At 42.4% G+C, this 15,095-nt stretch overlaps 1 long non-coding RNA gene across 1 annotated transcript in view; it reads left to right on the top strand.

The window, feature by feature from the left end:
- LOC139837515 (uncharacterized) overlaps positions 1-14,455 on the top strand; it is a 101,825-nt gene extending 87,370 nt beyond the window's left edge. The window contains exons 2-3 of the long non-coding RNA XR_011754000.1: positions 10,224-10,356; positions 14,152-14,455. This is a non-coding gene — a long non-coding RNA (uncharacterized lncRNA). The remainder of the gene's footprint in view (positions 1-10,223; positions 10,357-14,151) is intronic.
- Positions 14,456-15,095: the final 640 nt, after the last annotated feature.

Raw genomic sequence — 15,095 nt, 5'->3', positions numbered from 1 at the left:
TCATAAAGAACTTTACAAAACCAAAGAAGAACAGCAAATATTTTTGGTGTTTTCGAATTTGAGAACAAGAACAAAAGGAAACAAACAAACAAAGCAAAATCTTTTTGGGTTTTCTTATAGCAAACTGGCAATAGCAAATAAAGCGAAACAAATGCAAGAAACCAAGATAAACAAATGGTGAAGAGAAACAGCAGAAATATTTTTGGTCTTTTTGTGTTTTAGGAAAGAAACAAAGCAGGAACAAGAAAATGAAAACTAAAAGAAACACAGAAAAGCGAGATGGCAGAAATCTGCCAAAACCTGACAGCAGTACAGAAATCGATTTTTACAAAAATCTTACGTTGCTCAGCTCGAAAAGTGTTCAACTAATGAAAGTTAGATAACAACCTGGGGAACCTGCACAAAACTTGGCAGCTCAAAATAATGTTCTGGCTGTGCGCACGAATTTTTCTAGTAACAGTCCAGAATCTGTTTTCAGGCAGCACTTCCCCAAATATCATCTCCCTCTCATTAGAAAACCACTCAAAGAGACTAAACAAGTATGTGCAAGTATCCAGCAACCATAATATGCAAAGAATGAGTGATGCCGGTATACCTTCCCCCAAGCTTAGGCTTTTGGCCTAAGTGGAGTTCAATCCCATCGAGACCATGAGGTAGTATCTCCGTAGTACGACGAAGATGGATCATATTCCGGGCAGGTGCTAGAAGAAGCACCCGGATACGTGACGGTGTAGTCGTGGGAGGCCTCGGCGTCCTCGGAGTCATGCTGCTGGTGGAAGTCTTGTATCTTCATATGTTCATCCACCTCCTCCTTAGTGCACGACCATGATTGCCTGTCAATACTGAACAAACCTGGTTGGGGAAGAGGGATTTCCTTCTCATCCCCGTCAGAAAACAACATTCTATAGACCATATTATCTAAAGTAGAATCAGCGGTAACAAAATGATGACTCTTCATAGCAGCAATATCGAGTCTCCTAGGGGTCAATGGCACATCATTAGGATCAAGAGGAAGTCTTAAATATGTTAAAACGCGCAATGCAATAGTTCCTCCAAAAATAGGCCCCCTATTAGACAGGCGGCGAGCAATAAGAGAACCAAGGTGATAAGATGTCCGACCAGTAAGTGCAATATTCAAGAAAGCAAGATGGTAACTAGAAATATTGCTAGTGTTCTCCCTACCAAGAATGCTAGTAGCAATGTAATATGCAAAATACTTAATGGCGGGAAGTTGAATGTTCCTTATCTTGCCACGCTGAATGGTGCGACAATCATCATCGGTGATCCCTCGATAGAGCTCCAACAAGTCCCGGGGGTTGTCATCAATCCTCCTTGCTGTACCTACAGGGGCAATATGCAATGCACGACAAAAATCTTCCAATTCCATAGTAACAGGATTACCATAGATCTTGAATGCAACTGTCGGCTCGTATTGCGTGTTGTTGAACCTGAAGCTCTCGACGAAAATTTTGGTGAGCATATAGTATTGCTCCCTTTCGTCTTCCACGTAGGTGGTTAAGCCCGCCCTATTGACAAGGGTGAAGAAATCATCCAATATCCCTGCATTTCTCAGAAAATCATAGCATGGAAAAGATGAAGCATTAGGAGCCCCGTTGTCCTCTTCGGGCGCGAAGCTAGGCGCGATGATATCTTCATTGTACGATCGCCTAAGCCGGGTGGCGGCCCTAGAAGGCCTCCCGGTGCTGGTTGTTCCTCTCTTGAACAATTCTCCAAAGTTGAACTTCTTCATCTTTCTTTTCTGAAATTTTTCAACAAGTGATATAAAACTTGATTTGGTGACATATAATCAAGGGGAACTACTATAGGAACTTGCTAGAGTACTAATCATGCATCAAAACTAGTTTATACAACTTAGAACAAGCATGCAAGCTCACTAAACATGTTACCTACAGCAGCAAAATATTCAAGATATACTCAACCAAACAAAATTCTACTTGGATAATCGGAGGAGTCACATACCGAAGAGCAAATGTGCCAAATTTCAGATAGAAATCTGGGCTGAGCAAAGAGATCGAAAAATCCTGAGCTCTTGAGCAAAAACGCGAGTGAGAGAAAGCTGGTTCGAGTTTTTTGGGAGAGAGAAGATGCTGGGAGAAAGAGATGAAGTAGTGGGGCAAGGAGGGGCCCACACCACAGGGTGGCGCGCCCCCCTCCTTGGCCGTGCCGGCCTGTGGTGTGGCACCCTGGGGTGCCCCACAGGTCATCCTCTGGTGCTCCCAGGTGCCTCTTCGAAAAATAGGACCAACGGTATAATTTTTGTGAATTTTTGAAAACTTTGAAAAATGCACATTTCTGGGTATTAAGTTTATTATTACTGGCCAGGAAAAATTTTGAAATCTCCAATTAACTAAGGAACTTTGCAAATTAAAAGTGCTACAGCAACTAGAGCAAGTGGAGGAAGAAAGAGATGTTGTTTACCTCCTCTATGCATATAAAAAGTATTTGTTAACAAGGTTGATCAAGTCTTGCCACCAAATAAATTTTACATAGCATAAGAAGAAATAAACCTCAAATCAATCATGTTACCTTGAATTGTATTGATATGGACCCAATCACGAGAGTTTGATATTCTTCTTTAGGCTCATATATAGGACAATCAATAGTTCCCACTTTGATAGTTCTCACATTAGAAATAGTATTAACTCCACACGCTTTCTCAATCCTCTTGGGGAAATAAACGGTATGCTCCCTATCATCAACATTGAAAGTAACCTTTCCTTTATTGCAATCAATAACAGCCCCTGTGGTGTTAAGAAAAGGTCTCCCAAGAATAATAGACATATTATCATCTTCAGGCATTTCCAACACAACAAAATCAGTTAATATCAAGCAGTTATTAGTAACTTGAACAGGAACATCCTCACATATACCAACAGGAATAGCAGTAGATTTATCAGCCATTTGCAAAGATATATCAGTAGGTATCAACTTATCTAAGTAAAGTCTCTTATAAAGAGAAAAAGGCATAACACTAACACCGGCTCCCAAGTCACATAGAGCAATTTTAACATAATTATTCTTAATAGAACAAGGAATAGTAGGTATACCTGGATCGCCCAACTTCTTTGGAACTTTGCCATTGAAAGAGTAATTAGCAAGCATAGTGGAAATTTCCTCATTGGGGATTTTCCTTTTGTTAGTAACAATATCTTTCATATACTTTGAATAAGGTGGCAATTTAATAGCATCAGTCAAAGGGATTTGCAAGAATAAAGGTTTCATCCAATCACAAAATTTATTATAGTGTTCTTCTTCCTTTGATTTTAGTTTCTTAGCAGGAAAGGGCATTTGCTTTTGAACCCAAGGTTCTCTTTCATTACCATGTTTCTCAGCAATAAAATCTTCTTTAGTGTACTTTTTGTTTTTAACATGCTTTTCAGGTTCTTCTTCAACCTCTTCTTTATCAGGAGTATCATTCTTATCATTATCTTTATCATGTTCATTACCACTTTCAGTTTCAGCATCAGAAATAGAAATGCTATTAGGATCATTAACAGGTTCAGAGGATTCTACAACATTCTTATGTTTCTTTTTCTTTTTCTTAGATGGAGCACTAGTTTTAGTTTCGTTGAGAATCTTGTTCAACTCTTTTGGGATGTCCCTCAGGATATAAAGGATCCTGAGTAGAAACACCGCCTCTAGTTGTTACTTCATAAGCATGTTTTTCGTTAGAATTATTCCCCAACAAGTCATTTTGCACTTTAGTGAGTTGATCAATTTGAGTTTGAACCATATGAAAATGTTTAGCAAGCATCTTAACATCATTGGAGGTTCTCTCTACAATATCATGCAATTCAATAATAGCTCGAGAATTTTCCATTAAATGATTCTCTACTCTCATATTAAAATTTTCTTGCTTAATAATATAATTATCAAACTCATCTAAGCATTGTGCAGGAGGTTTCGAATACGGAATGTCTTCCCTAGTAAAGCGTTGAAGGGAGTTTACCTCAATCATGGATGAAGGGGGAATTATCTCACATATATCTTCTATGGGAGGAAAATTCTTCACATCTTCAGATTTAATACCTTTCTCCTTGAGAGACTTCTTGGCTTCCCTCATATCTTCATCATTCAATTTAATTAAACCCCTCTTCTTTAATATTGGCGTTGGAGTTGGGTCAGGCGTAGTCCAATCATCATGATTCCGGCCTATTTTAGCCAATAATTCTTCAAATATTGCCTGGAGTTCTTTTCCTGAAAACACAACCAGCACAACTATCCAGGTATGCCCTAGACTCAATGGTTAGTCCACTATAAAATATATCAAGTAAATCATGCTTTTCCAAATCATGATCAGGCCGAGCTCTAATAAGAGAGCAAAATCTCGCCCAAGCCTCAGGCAATTTCTCTCCATCTCCCTGGTCAAAATTATAAATTCTCTGCAAAGCAATATGTTGAGCACTAGCAGGAAAGTATTTACGGAAGAAAACATCAAGCAATTCTTTTGGACTTTTAATAGAATCAGGTGGCAAACTATTATACCAAGTTTTAGCGTCATCCTTTAATGAGAATGGAAAGATTTTAGCAACAAAGTAAGTACGCTTCTTAACATCATCAGAAAACAAGCTACTTAGAGTAGATAACTCAATCATGTGTTCAACAGCACTTTCTTTTTCAGTACCACAAAAGGGTGTTTTCTCAACAATAGCTATATGAGATAGATCAAGAGAAAAATCATAATCTTTATCCTTAATGTTTATAGGAGATGTGGCAAATTTAGGATCAGGAGACAGTTTATATCTAACAGCATGTTCTGCAAGCAACTTTTTAATTTTTCTTGCATCAGTAGTTGATGACCCACAAGTATAGGGGGTGTATCGTAGTATCTTCGATAAGTAAGAATGTCGATCCCAACGAGGAGCAGAAGGTGTTGACAAGCAGTTTCGATGAAGGATTCACTGAAAATGCTCACAGACAAGTATTCAGGGGGTTTTGATGTAACAGATGAATGAAGTACAAGTAAGTAAAATGCGAGAGAAATAATTGCAGCGAGTGGCCCAATCCTTTTTAGCACAAAGGACAAGCCAGTTTGATTACTTATAATGACCAAGCGTTCTCGAGGACACACGGGATTTTAGTCTAGTGCTTTCGCTACATATGGCTAATTAATCTTCATTGTTTTGATAAGTGTTGTGTGGGTGAACCTATGCTAATGTACCGCCCTTCCTAGGACTAATACATACTTGTGATTATACCCCTTGCAAGCATCCGCAACTACAAGAAAGTAATTAAGATAAATCTAACCACAGCCTTAAACTCTGAGATCCTGCGATCCCTCCTGCATCGATATACCACCGGGGGTTCAGGTTTCTGTCACTCCGGCAACCCCGCAATTGGCAAACGAGTACAAGATGCATTCCCCTAGGCCCATAAAGGTGAAGTGTCATGTAGTCGACGTTCACATGACACCACTAGAAGAATAACACCACAACTTAAATATCATAACATTGAATATTACTCAACCATAATTCACTACTAACATTTAGACTTCACCCATGTCCTCAAGAACTAAACGAACTACTCACGAGACATCATATGAAACATGATCAGAGGTGATATGATGATGAATAACAATCTGAACATAAACCTTGGTTCAATGGTTTCACTCAATAGCATCAACAACAAGTAGAAATAGATACCGGGAGAGTTTCCCCTATCAAACAATCAAGATCAAACCCAAATTGCTACGGCGGTGACGAGGTGCTGCGGCGGAGATGGCGGTGATGATGATGAAGATGATGATGATGGTGATGGAGATGATGTCCAGCTCGATGACGGTGACGATGGCGTCGATTTCCCCCTCCGGGAGGGAATTTCCCCGGCGGATTCCTGCCCGCCGGAGAGCTCTTTTCTCTCTGGTGTTCTCTGCCCCGCAGAGGCGGCTGTAACTCTTCGTGAGGTACCCTCTGGAGCTTAGGTTTTCGGGACGAAGGGTTTCGCGAAGAAAAGGAGGCGAAAGGGGCTGTGGGGCCCCCACACCACATGGTGGCGCGGCCAGGCCATGGGCCGCGCCGGCTCGTGGTCCAGCCCCACCTTGGGCCTTCTCAGCTCCTCCTTCTGGCTTCCTTCGTCATCTTGAAAAATAGGATTTTTGGTATAATTTCCTTCCACAGTTGATCTTCCGAAATATTGCGTTCTGACGGTGCTTTTTCCAGCAGAATCCTGGCTCCGGTGCTTGATCCTCCAATAATGATGAAACATGCAAAATAGATGAAATAACATAAGTATTGTGTCCCAATATGAAATATATCAATGAATAACAACAAATTATGATATAAAATAGTGATGCAAATTGGACGTATCAGTAGTAGCATTGCATTTTTCAATAAAATCATCATTAAGCTCCACATAATCTTCATCAGGATCATCACTAGAATAATCAAGTTCAGGTGAATTAACAGGTGTAGTAGCATTTTCATTAGGAGTTTCAGTATTTTCAATTTGTCTAGACCTAGCAATTGTAGCATCTAGAAAAGATCCCAATGAACCACTATCATCAAGCACAGCAGAAATATTATCAATATTATGAGAGTTTTCAGATTCAGCAGAAGTGCCCGCATGTGAAGCATGTGGCGGTGAAACAAGTTTATCAATCACAGATGGTGAATCAAGAGCAGCAGAGGTACTCAGAGTTGTACCTTTTCTTGTAGTGGATGGTAATATGGCAACCTTAGTATCGCGAGGTTTACCCATGATGGAGAATTTGCAACGAACAATATCAATCCAAGTGAACTTCCAAATAAAGCTATGCTCCCCGGCAACAGCGCCAGAAAATAGTCTTGATAACCCACAAGTATAGGGGATCGCGGCAGTCTTCGAGGGAAGTAAAACCCAATTTATTGATTCGACACAAGGGGAGACAAAGAATACTTGAAAGCCTTAACAGCGGAGTTGTCAATTCAGCTACACCTGGAAACAGACTAGCTCGCAAGAGTTTATCAGTAGTAACAGTTTTATAGCCGTAGCAGTAGTGAAATAACAGCAGCAGAGTAACAAAGACAGCAATAGTGATTTTAGTAAACAGCAGGATTGAAATACTGTAGGCACGGGGACGGATGAACGGGCGTTGCATGGATGAGAGAAACTCATGTAACAATCATAGCAGGGCATTTGCAGATAATAATAAAACGGTGTCCAAGTACTAATCAATCAATAGGCATGTGTTCCATATATAGTCGTACGTGCTCGCAATGAGAAACTTGCACAACATCTTTTGTCCTACCAGCCGGTGGCAGCCGGGCCTCTAGGGAATCTACTGGATATTAAGGTACTCCTTTTAATAGAGTACCGGAGCAAAGCATTAACACTCCGTGAACACATGTGATCCTCACATCACTACCATCCCCTCCGGTTGTCCCGATTCTTGTCACTTCGGGGCCATTGGTTCCGGACAGCGACATGTGTATACAACTTGCAGGTAAGATCATAAAACAATGAATATCATGATGAAACAATAACATGTTCAGATCTGAGATCATGGCACTCGGGCCCTAGTGACAAGCATTAAGCATAGCAAGTTGCAACAATATCATCAAAGTACCAATTACGGACACTAGGCACTATGCCCTAACAATCTTATGCTATTACATGACCAATCTCATCCAATCCCTACCATCCCCTTCGGCCTACAGCGGGGGAATTACTCACTCATGGATGGGGGAAACATGGCTGGTTGATGGAGAGGCGTTGGCGGTGATGATGGCGATGATCTCCTCCAATTCCCCGTCCCGGCGGAGTGCCAGAACGGAGACTTCTGGCTCCCGAGACGGAGTTTCGCGATGTGGCGGCGTTCTGGAGGGTTTCTTGCGACTTCGACTTCTCTCTGTGCGTTTTTAGGTCGAGGCCGATAAGTAGTCCGAAGGAGGGCGTCGGAGGCCGGCCGAGGGGGCCACACCATAGGGCCGCGCGGGCCCCCCTAGGCCGCGCCGCCTTATGGTGTGGGGCCCTCGGGCCTCCACCTTACTTGTCCTTCTGGCTCCGTCAGTATTCTGGGAAAATAGGGCCTTCTGCATAAATTCCGAGGATTTTCCCGAAAGTTGGATTTCTGCACAAAAACGAGACACCAGAACAGTTCTGCTGAAAACAGCGTTAGTCCGTGTTAGTTGTATCCAAAATACACAAATTAGAGGCAAAACAATAGCAAAAGTGTTCGGGAAAGTAGATACGTTTTGGACGTATCACGTTCCCGCTGGAGGAAATTATCCATGAAGTGTGCGGCCTCTTTCCTTTCTTCCAGCATTGCGGCTGCGGTGGTGGCGAATTTTTTGGCTGTTGCCAACATCTCCTGCCTTTTAGCTTCTAGAGCCTCCGGATCTGCTGCATCTTCAGGGGTTATGGGTTTGTTGAGGATATCCGAATGTGCGACTGCATCCATGCCTGCCTGTTCGACCAGTTCTTCTGGGGACAGCATTTCCCTGTGCGGACGTTCCCGCGAGAGCGGAGATCCAGCATGGGATGGCTGAGGGTCGGAAAAAGTGTTGTCCTCAGAATGTCGCTGATCCAGCGCCCCCAAAGTTGCAAGAACCTGTTTAGGCTGGGCGGATTCAACTTCAGAATGTTCACCATATCCGAGTTCCGACACCTTGCGATCGAACTCTTCAGTATTCATGGAGGGGGAATCCCCGGAAATTGGGCTTAGATTACCCAGAATCTACTCTTCACCCGGAGTGTCGCTTTCTCCGACAGCCTCCTGCTGATCCGGAGCTGCGCTATTTTCTGGTGCCTCGACCTGCTCGGGACCAGCTCCAACTCCTTGAGGGGCGGTTCCGGTGGTATGGGCCAAGAAGTGTACGAAGTGACACCTTTGCTTCTCTAACACCTGGGAGACCCAGGCGGATCTGTTTTGGTCTTCCACCTTTGTTTCCTGCTCAGGGCGGATTGGGTGGGCTTTGATTTTTCCAGATCTAAGGCGGAATCTTCCTTGGGAGGTTCCTGCGTCTCAGATCGGATCTTCGCGACTGCGTCCTGCTCAGCGGCGGCCGCGTCAGCGTTACTTACCAGGGCGTTTCCGTCGGAATCAACGGTTTCGCCGATGAAGATGTGTATGCCACCGACTGGGACGATGGAGAGCTTGACGGGGTTTGTCTTGGCCGGAATCCAGCACTCGTCCGGTGGGACGATCGGAAGGTTTCCGGCGTAAAGGACGCGCCCCACAGCGATGGTGTCGTCGTAGCTTCCCATGGCAGAACCCTCCCGGTTCCGGCCTCCAGACGCCGCAGGCCCCACGGTGAGCGCCAACTGTCGTTGCCTAATCGACGGTGCCTCGGAGGAGGGATCCTCACGAGGGGGAGAAGAAGTAGGGGCCATAGGGCGGAGTGCACACGGGACGGTGGTACGCGATTTACCCAGCTTCGGAACACCTGCACGATGACAGGGTCTACTGCTGCTTGTCTAGAATTATCTGGACGCTTTCGTGTTGTTACAATGAGTTGTGGTTGTCTTGCCTCTAGGGCTCACGGGATCCGGCTTATAAAGGCGCACGGATCTAGGGTTTACATGGAGAGTCCTAGCCAGATTACAGGTTGCCTAACTACGGTACATTGTCTTGCCGTGTACGTCAAGGATCCGCCTTCCCTTATACGTCGTACCGGATTCGGGTTCCTCATGGGCCTCCATGGATCCAGGTTCCTCCAAAGGTCGGTTGGATCCGGCTTCCTTCTCCTGGGCTGGACTTCATCCTTCAGGATCAACAGCAACTAGGCCGCCCGATGGGCCACATGCCACATCACCAACTATGGGCCACCCGGACTTGCTGAATCTAGGCATTGTCAATGGTACACCCATGAAGTATACCCACAACAACGGGGTTTGATCAAACTTAATAAATGATTATGGCTTGTATCTGCTCTCTGAAGAATGCATTGTTTGGCATGTCCAAGAAGTTCCGTTGCATACGTAGATTTGTTATTTATCTTACATGTTCAGTTCTCAATTCTGAAAACTTATTACATATACGAATTTAATATCTCACTTCTATAAATGATAGAATGTATTGCCGGCCTGTTATAAATATATAAAAAGTTGCATACAGTAATCTTTGTTGGGAAACGATACTGCTCTTCCTAGATGGAAATTTCTAGCGTGGAGCTCGAATGTTCAGCTGGCCAGCCACGTATTTACATGTTTTCATGAATTTACGAAAAAAGTATTAGTATTTGCTTGCTTCATCACTTTGATTGAGTATTTTTTTTATTTTCCAGGTGCCATACAAATAAGTTCTTGCCTACAGCTCTATCACATCTTTATTATTCCGGTCCTTAAGATCGTTCTGGATTATCTATTATTATTTTATTTTGCTGGAGTCTTCATCGCACGTCGCGGAAGCCTTTGCAGGTTAGCTTCTATTTCCCTCTTGATTGCTTTCCGTCTTGATACCACGTAGAGACCGGTGTTCACAGCTACGGCCAATTAGCTTCAACGCCTCAAGTGGACGTGGCTGCTTTGTACGGCCAATTTGCTCCATACTTCCCTAATTTTACATGAATGTAATCATTGGATTTTCACCATGGAGCTCATTTTGTACATTGCTTTGAACGGAAGTTGCCAAAATTCCATTCAACTTCCATCATTCTTTATTTGCAGAACATCAAAACGAGACCTAATTAGTAAATGTGATAACATTGAGAACATAATAATAAAATGCAGCTCAAACCAATACCAGCCTTGAATATGAAGTAATCCACTATCTATATTTTCATTACCATGGTACTCCGACCTCCTTAATTTCAGATTTAGTTGCATATTATTTTATTTATGGACTATGTATGCATTGCTACATAAGATGGAAAGTAAGGTCAAACATTAGCTGACATTCTGTTTGTTACACTCTTTTGAACTAAAAAAAGTTACTTGTTTGCCAGCCACTGAAAAATTTCAGGTGCCTGACAAGGAAACTATATAGAGGTAGGCAGCCCAAGTAATTAGTCATTTGGACTTAGTTAAGTTTCTGAATTTCATCAGGTTTGTCCTCTGCTCCATATCTCTACAAATATTTTTCTCAACCTTTACCGATATGTCGACCACAAGCTTGGGGCACATAGGCTGGCTATAGATTAAAAATGAACTTGAGTTAAAGAAATAGAAAATTAAAAATGGTTGTCCAACTCAATATAACCGGTTATAATATTATGAGTTCAGCATTCACATAATATGGGTGTGAACGTGTTCTCTATCTATGCAGACTAGTTTGTTTGCTAGAGTTTGTAGATCAGTAGCAAACAATATATTTGGGTGGACTAAAGAAAATGAGTTTATTTTAGTATCAATTGCTACACGCTCTATATATTTGTGCGGAAGCTTCACAACTAGCTAGAGACAAGAGGTTGTACTAAACAGTGCACCTTCTGGGCTTTTTTTTCACTGCCTGAACTCATTAATTTTTTAGATAATCAAAATTATATTGGTTAGAAGAATACTCCGAATATACTTATTTTTATCGAGTTCCAATTAAATATTTTAGCATTAATATGACTTTGCAAAATTCAAGCCGCCCCTCGACATTGTCAGATGAGAAATATATCCCATATTATCTCACAAATAAAAGAAGGTGCCTATAAAGTGATATTTGTTCACCGGAGGAAATGGAGAAAGCTATATGATATTTAGTACATGTTGGCATATTTACAATACTTATATAATTTAGTTGTATAGAGTTTTATATTTCTTAATAGAAACCAACGAATCGGTTATTACAATAAGCAGTCAAAAGTGTATTTATAAATGGTCGTCTGACTCCGTGGTAGCTGGTAAGCTCCCCAGGGTCTTGCCAGGTCGAGAATTGATGACTTATGGAACTCATCGTGTTACATATTCTCCTCAGCCAGCTCGGGCCACATAATTTGAACGTTCCGATGGTTCGATATTCCTTACTAATACACAAAATTGTAGGCTTTGGTGAATTTGTTGGGTTCTTGCAGATCTTGCAAGGTCAAGAAATTGGGTAGATGATAGCGTGTATGCACACGTCCATTGGGAACCCCAAGAGGAAGGTGTGATGCATATAGAAGCAAGTTTTCCCTCAGTAAGAAACCAAGGTTATCAAACCAGTAGGAGCCAAGAAGCACGTTGAAGGTTGATGGCGGCGGAGTGTAGTGCGGCGTAACACCAGGGATTCTGGCGCCAACGTGGAACCTGCACAACACAACCAAATTACTTTGCCCCAACGTGACAGTGAGGTTGTCAATCTCACCGGCTTGCTGTAACAAAGGATTAGATGTATAGTGTGGAAGATGATTGTTTGCAGAAAACAGTAAAAAACAGTATTGCAGTAGATTGTATTCGATGTAAAAGAATGGACCGGGGTCCACAGTTCACTAGAGGTGTCTCTCCCATAAGAAATAGCATATTGGGTAAATAAATTACAGTTGGGCAATTGACAAATAAAGAGAGCATAACAATGCACATACATGATATGATGAGTAGTGTGAGATTTAATTGGGCATTACGACAAAGTACATAGACCGCTATCCAGCATGCATCTATGCCTAAAAAGTCCACCTTCAGGTTATCATCCGAACCCCTTCCAGTATTAAGTTGCAAACAACAGACAATTGCATTAAGTATGGTGCGTAATGTAATAAACAAATACATCCTTAGATATAGAATTGATATTTTATCCCTAGTGGCAACAGCACATCCATAACCTTAGAGGTTGCTGTCACTCCCCCAGATTCAATGGAGGCATGAACCCACTATCGAGCATAAATACTCCCTCTTGGAGTTACAAGCAATGACTTGGCCAGAGCCTCTACTAGCAACGGAGAGCATGCAAGATCATAAACAACACATAGATAGATTGATAATCAACCTAGCATAGTATTCATTATTCATCGGATCCCAACAAACGCACATGTAGCTTTACAGATAGATGATCTTGATCATGATAGGCAGCTCACAAGATCTAACAATGATAGCACAATGAGGAGAAGACAACCATCTAGCTACTGCTATGGACCCATAGTCCAGGGGTGAACTACTCACACATCAATCCGGAGGCGACCATGGCGGTGTAGAGTCCTCCGGGAGATGATTCCCCTCTCCGGCAGGGTGCCGGAGGCGATCTCCTGAATCCCCCGAGATGGGATTGGCGGCGGCGGCGTCTCTGGAAGGTTTTCCGTATCGTGGCTCTCGGTACTGGGGCTATTATTGACGGAGGCTTAAGTAGGCGGAAGGGCAGAGTCGGGGGGCTCACGGGGGCCCCACACGCTAGGGCCGCGCGGGCTCCCCTGGGCCGCGCCGCCCTAGTGTGGCGGCGCCTCGTGGCCCCACTTCGTCTTCTCTTCGGTCTTCTAGAAGCTTCGTGTAAAAATAGGCCCCTGGGCGTTGATTTCGTCCAATTCCGAGAATATTTCCTTACTAGGATTTCTGAAACCAAAAACAGAAAACGACAAGAATCGGCTCTTCGGCATCTCGTTAATAGGTTAGTGCCGGAAAATGCATAATAATGACATATAATGTGTATAAAACATGTGAGTATCATCATAAAAGTAGCATGGAACATAAGAAATTATAGATACGTTTGAGACGTATCAGTAGACAGTTCTACTGTTCCAAGAAATAGCGTCTGATGCATGCTCTGTAAAAGAGGGATATGGGTTGTACAATAAAAATCCGATAGATGGTCATGCTCTGGTGTTTTAGGTTGCTACAGCAGGGCAAAGCTCAGGATGTCTCCAAAAGGCAAAAGAACGGGGCAAAGTTGTGACTTACATACCTCTGTTCTTAGAAGTGAGCCAGACCCATCAGTTTTTTACTAAGTTGAGTTCTATTTGTTACATCGCTACACACAATGCACAAGGAGAAATTAATTGTTTTAGAAACACAGCCACAAACACATTGCTACATGTCTATCTGGAACATAAGAGTGTACCATTTTCATTTACATTTCGTTTTCTAATTACCATTTAAGAATTGAATCCAAGGATACCAGTTGCTTATATATTTCATTTTGGAATGAGTAAGTCATGTGTGTTCTTCATTTATAGCTTAGTTAGTTTTATATTTTTATGCACAATTAATATAGCGATTGCCAAATTGTTTACCAAAGATGGGGAACCCATATGCCAAGGCGGGCTCCTGATCACAAACTTTTACGCTTAGCTGATATGATCTCCGGTCCTTTCATACCAGGTTTAAGCTATGGATGTCGGTGAGATTCCATCCAGGGTCATGATCAAGGCGGCGTTCACCGTATGCAGTTTCCAAAGCCATTCACAACACCATACCCACCAAGGGCGAAGGAAGAAGTGCCGGTGACATTCTCTCCGACAACATGTCATAAACACCATTTCGATGGAGAAGTCTGACTATACAACCAACAACCTTTGACATGTCGTACTAATGACAGTTTACATAGTGTTTTTACCTATCGAATAGTTTTTTTTTCATTTGATGTTTTATTACCGTCGATATCTATAGATGCTTAATATAGTACTTTACAAACTGTTTACGGGAGCCGCGAGCCATGAAAAGCCCCAAAATATTGCTCTATTTCCTCTTTTCTTGATTGTATACTAGGAAGCATAGGCGCGGCGCCGCGCCCGTGGACGGAAGAAGGGAGAATTCAGGAGGTAAGACATTGTAATGTGCAAGAATATGAAATGTGCGCATGTAAGATAGGATTTAATCTTTTCAAATCATATTTTGTTCTTTTGGTCTTCAAAAGGATGAGAATATAGGAGCATATTTATAACAGATCAGTCCACAAGTGAATTGCCACCGAACTCCTTAACTGGAAGACATACTACATCAGCAAGTGAATGGCATGATGCATTTTTCTGTAGTAATTACTTTCAGCATACTACATATATATAGTTGATCAATAACCGTTCCTGCACTGTATATATTTGTTGATCATGCCTGCTTTTGGCCCGAATTACCACATCAGCAAGGCCGCATGGATCGAGAATATCTTTCACCACTGAGGGACCAATGATGCAAAGAACGGCCTTACATTTTCATGTTTCGTTCCATACAGTCTATTTTACCTCAGCATGCTGCAAACGTGTCACCTTCCTTATTACTCTCATGGGTTTTGTCTTCCTGATACTTTCCTGGCTAGTTCTCTAAGGATC

This window comes from Lolium perenne, chromosome 3 (assembly GCF_019359855.2).
Source record: "Lolium perenne isolate Kyuss_39 chromosome 3, Kyuss_2.0, whole genome shotgun sequence".
NCBI lineage: Eukaryota > Viridiplantae > Streptophyta > Magnoliopsida > Poales > Poaceae > Lolium > Lolium perenne.
This window is presented reverse-complemented; position numbering and strand designations above follow the sequence as displayed.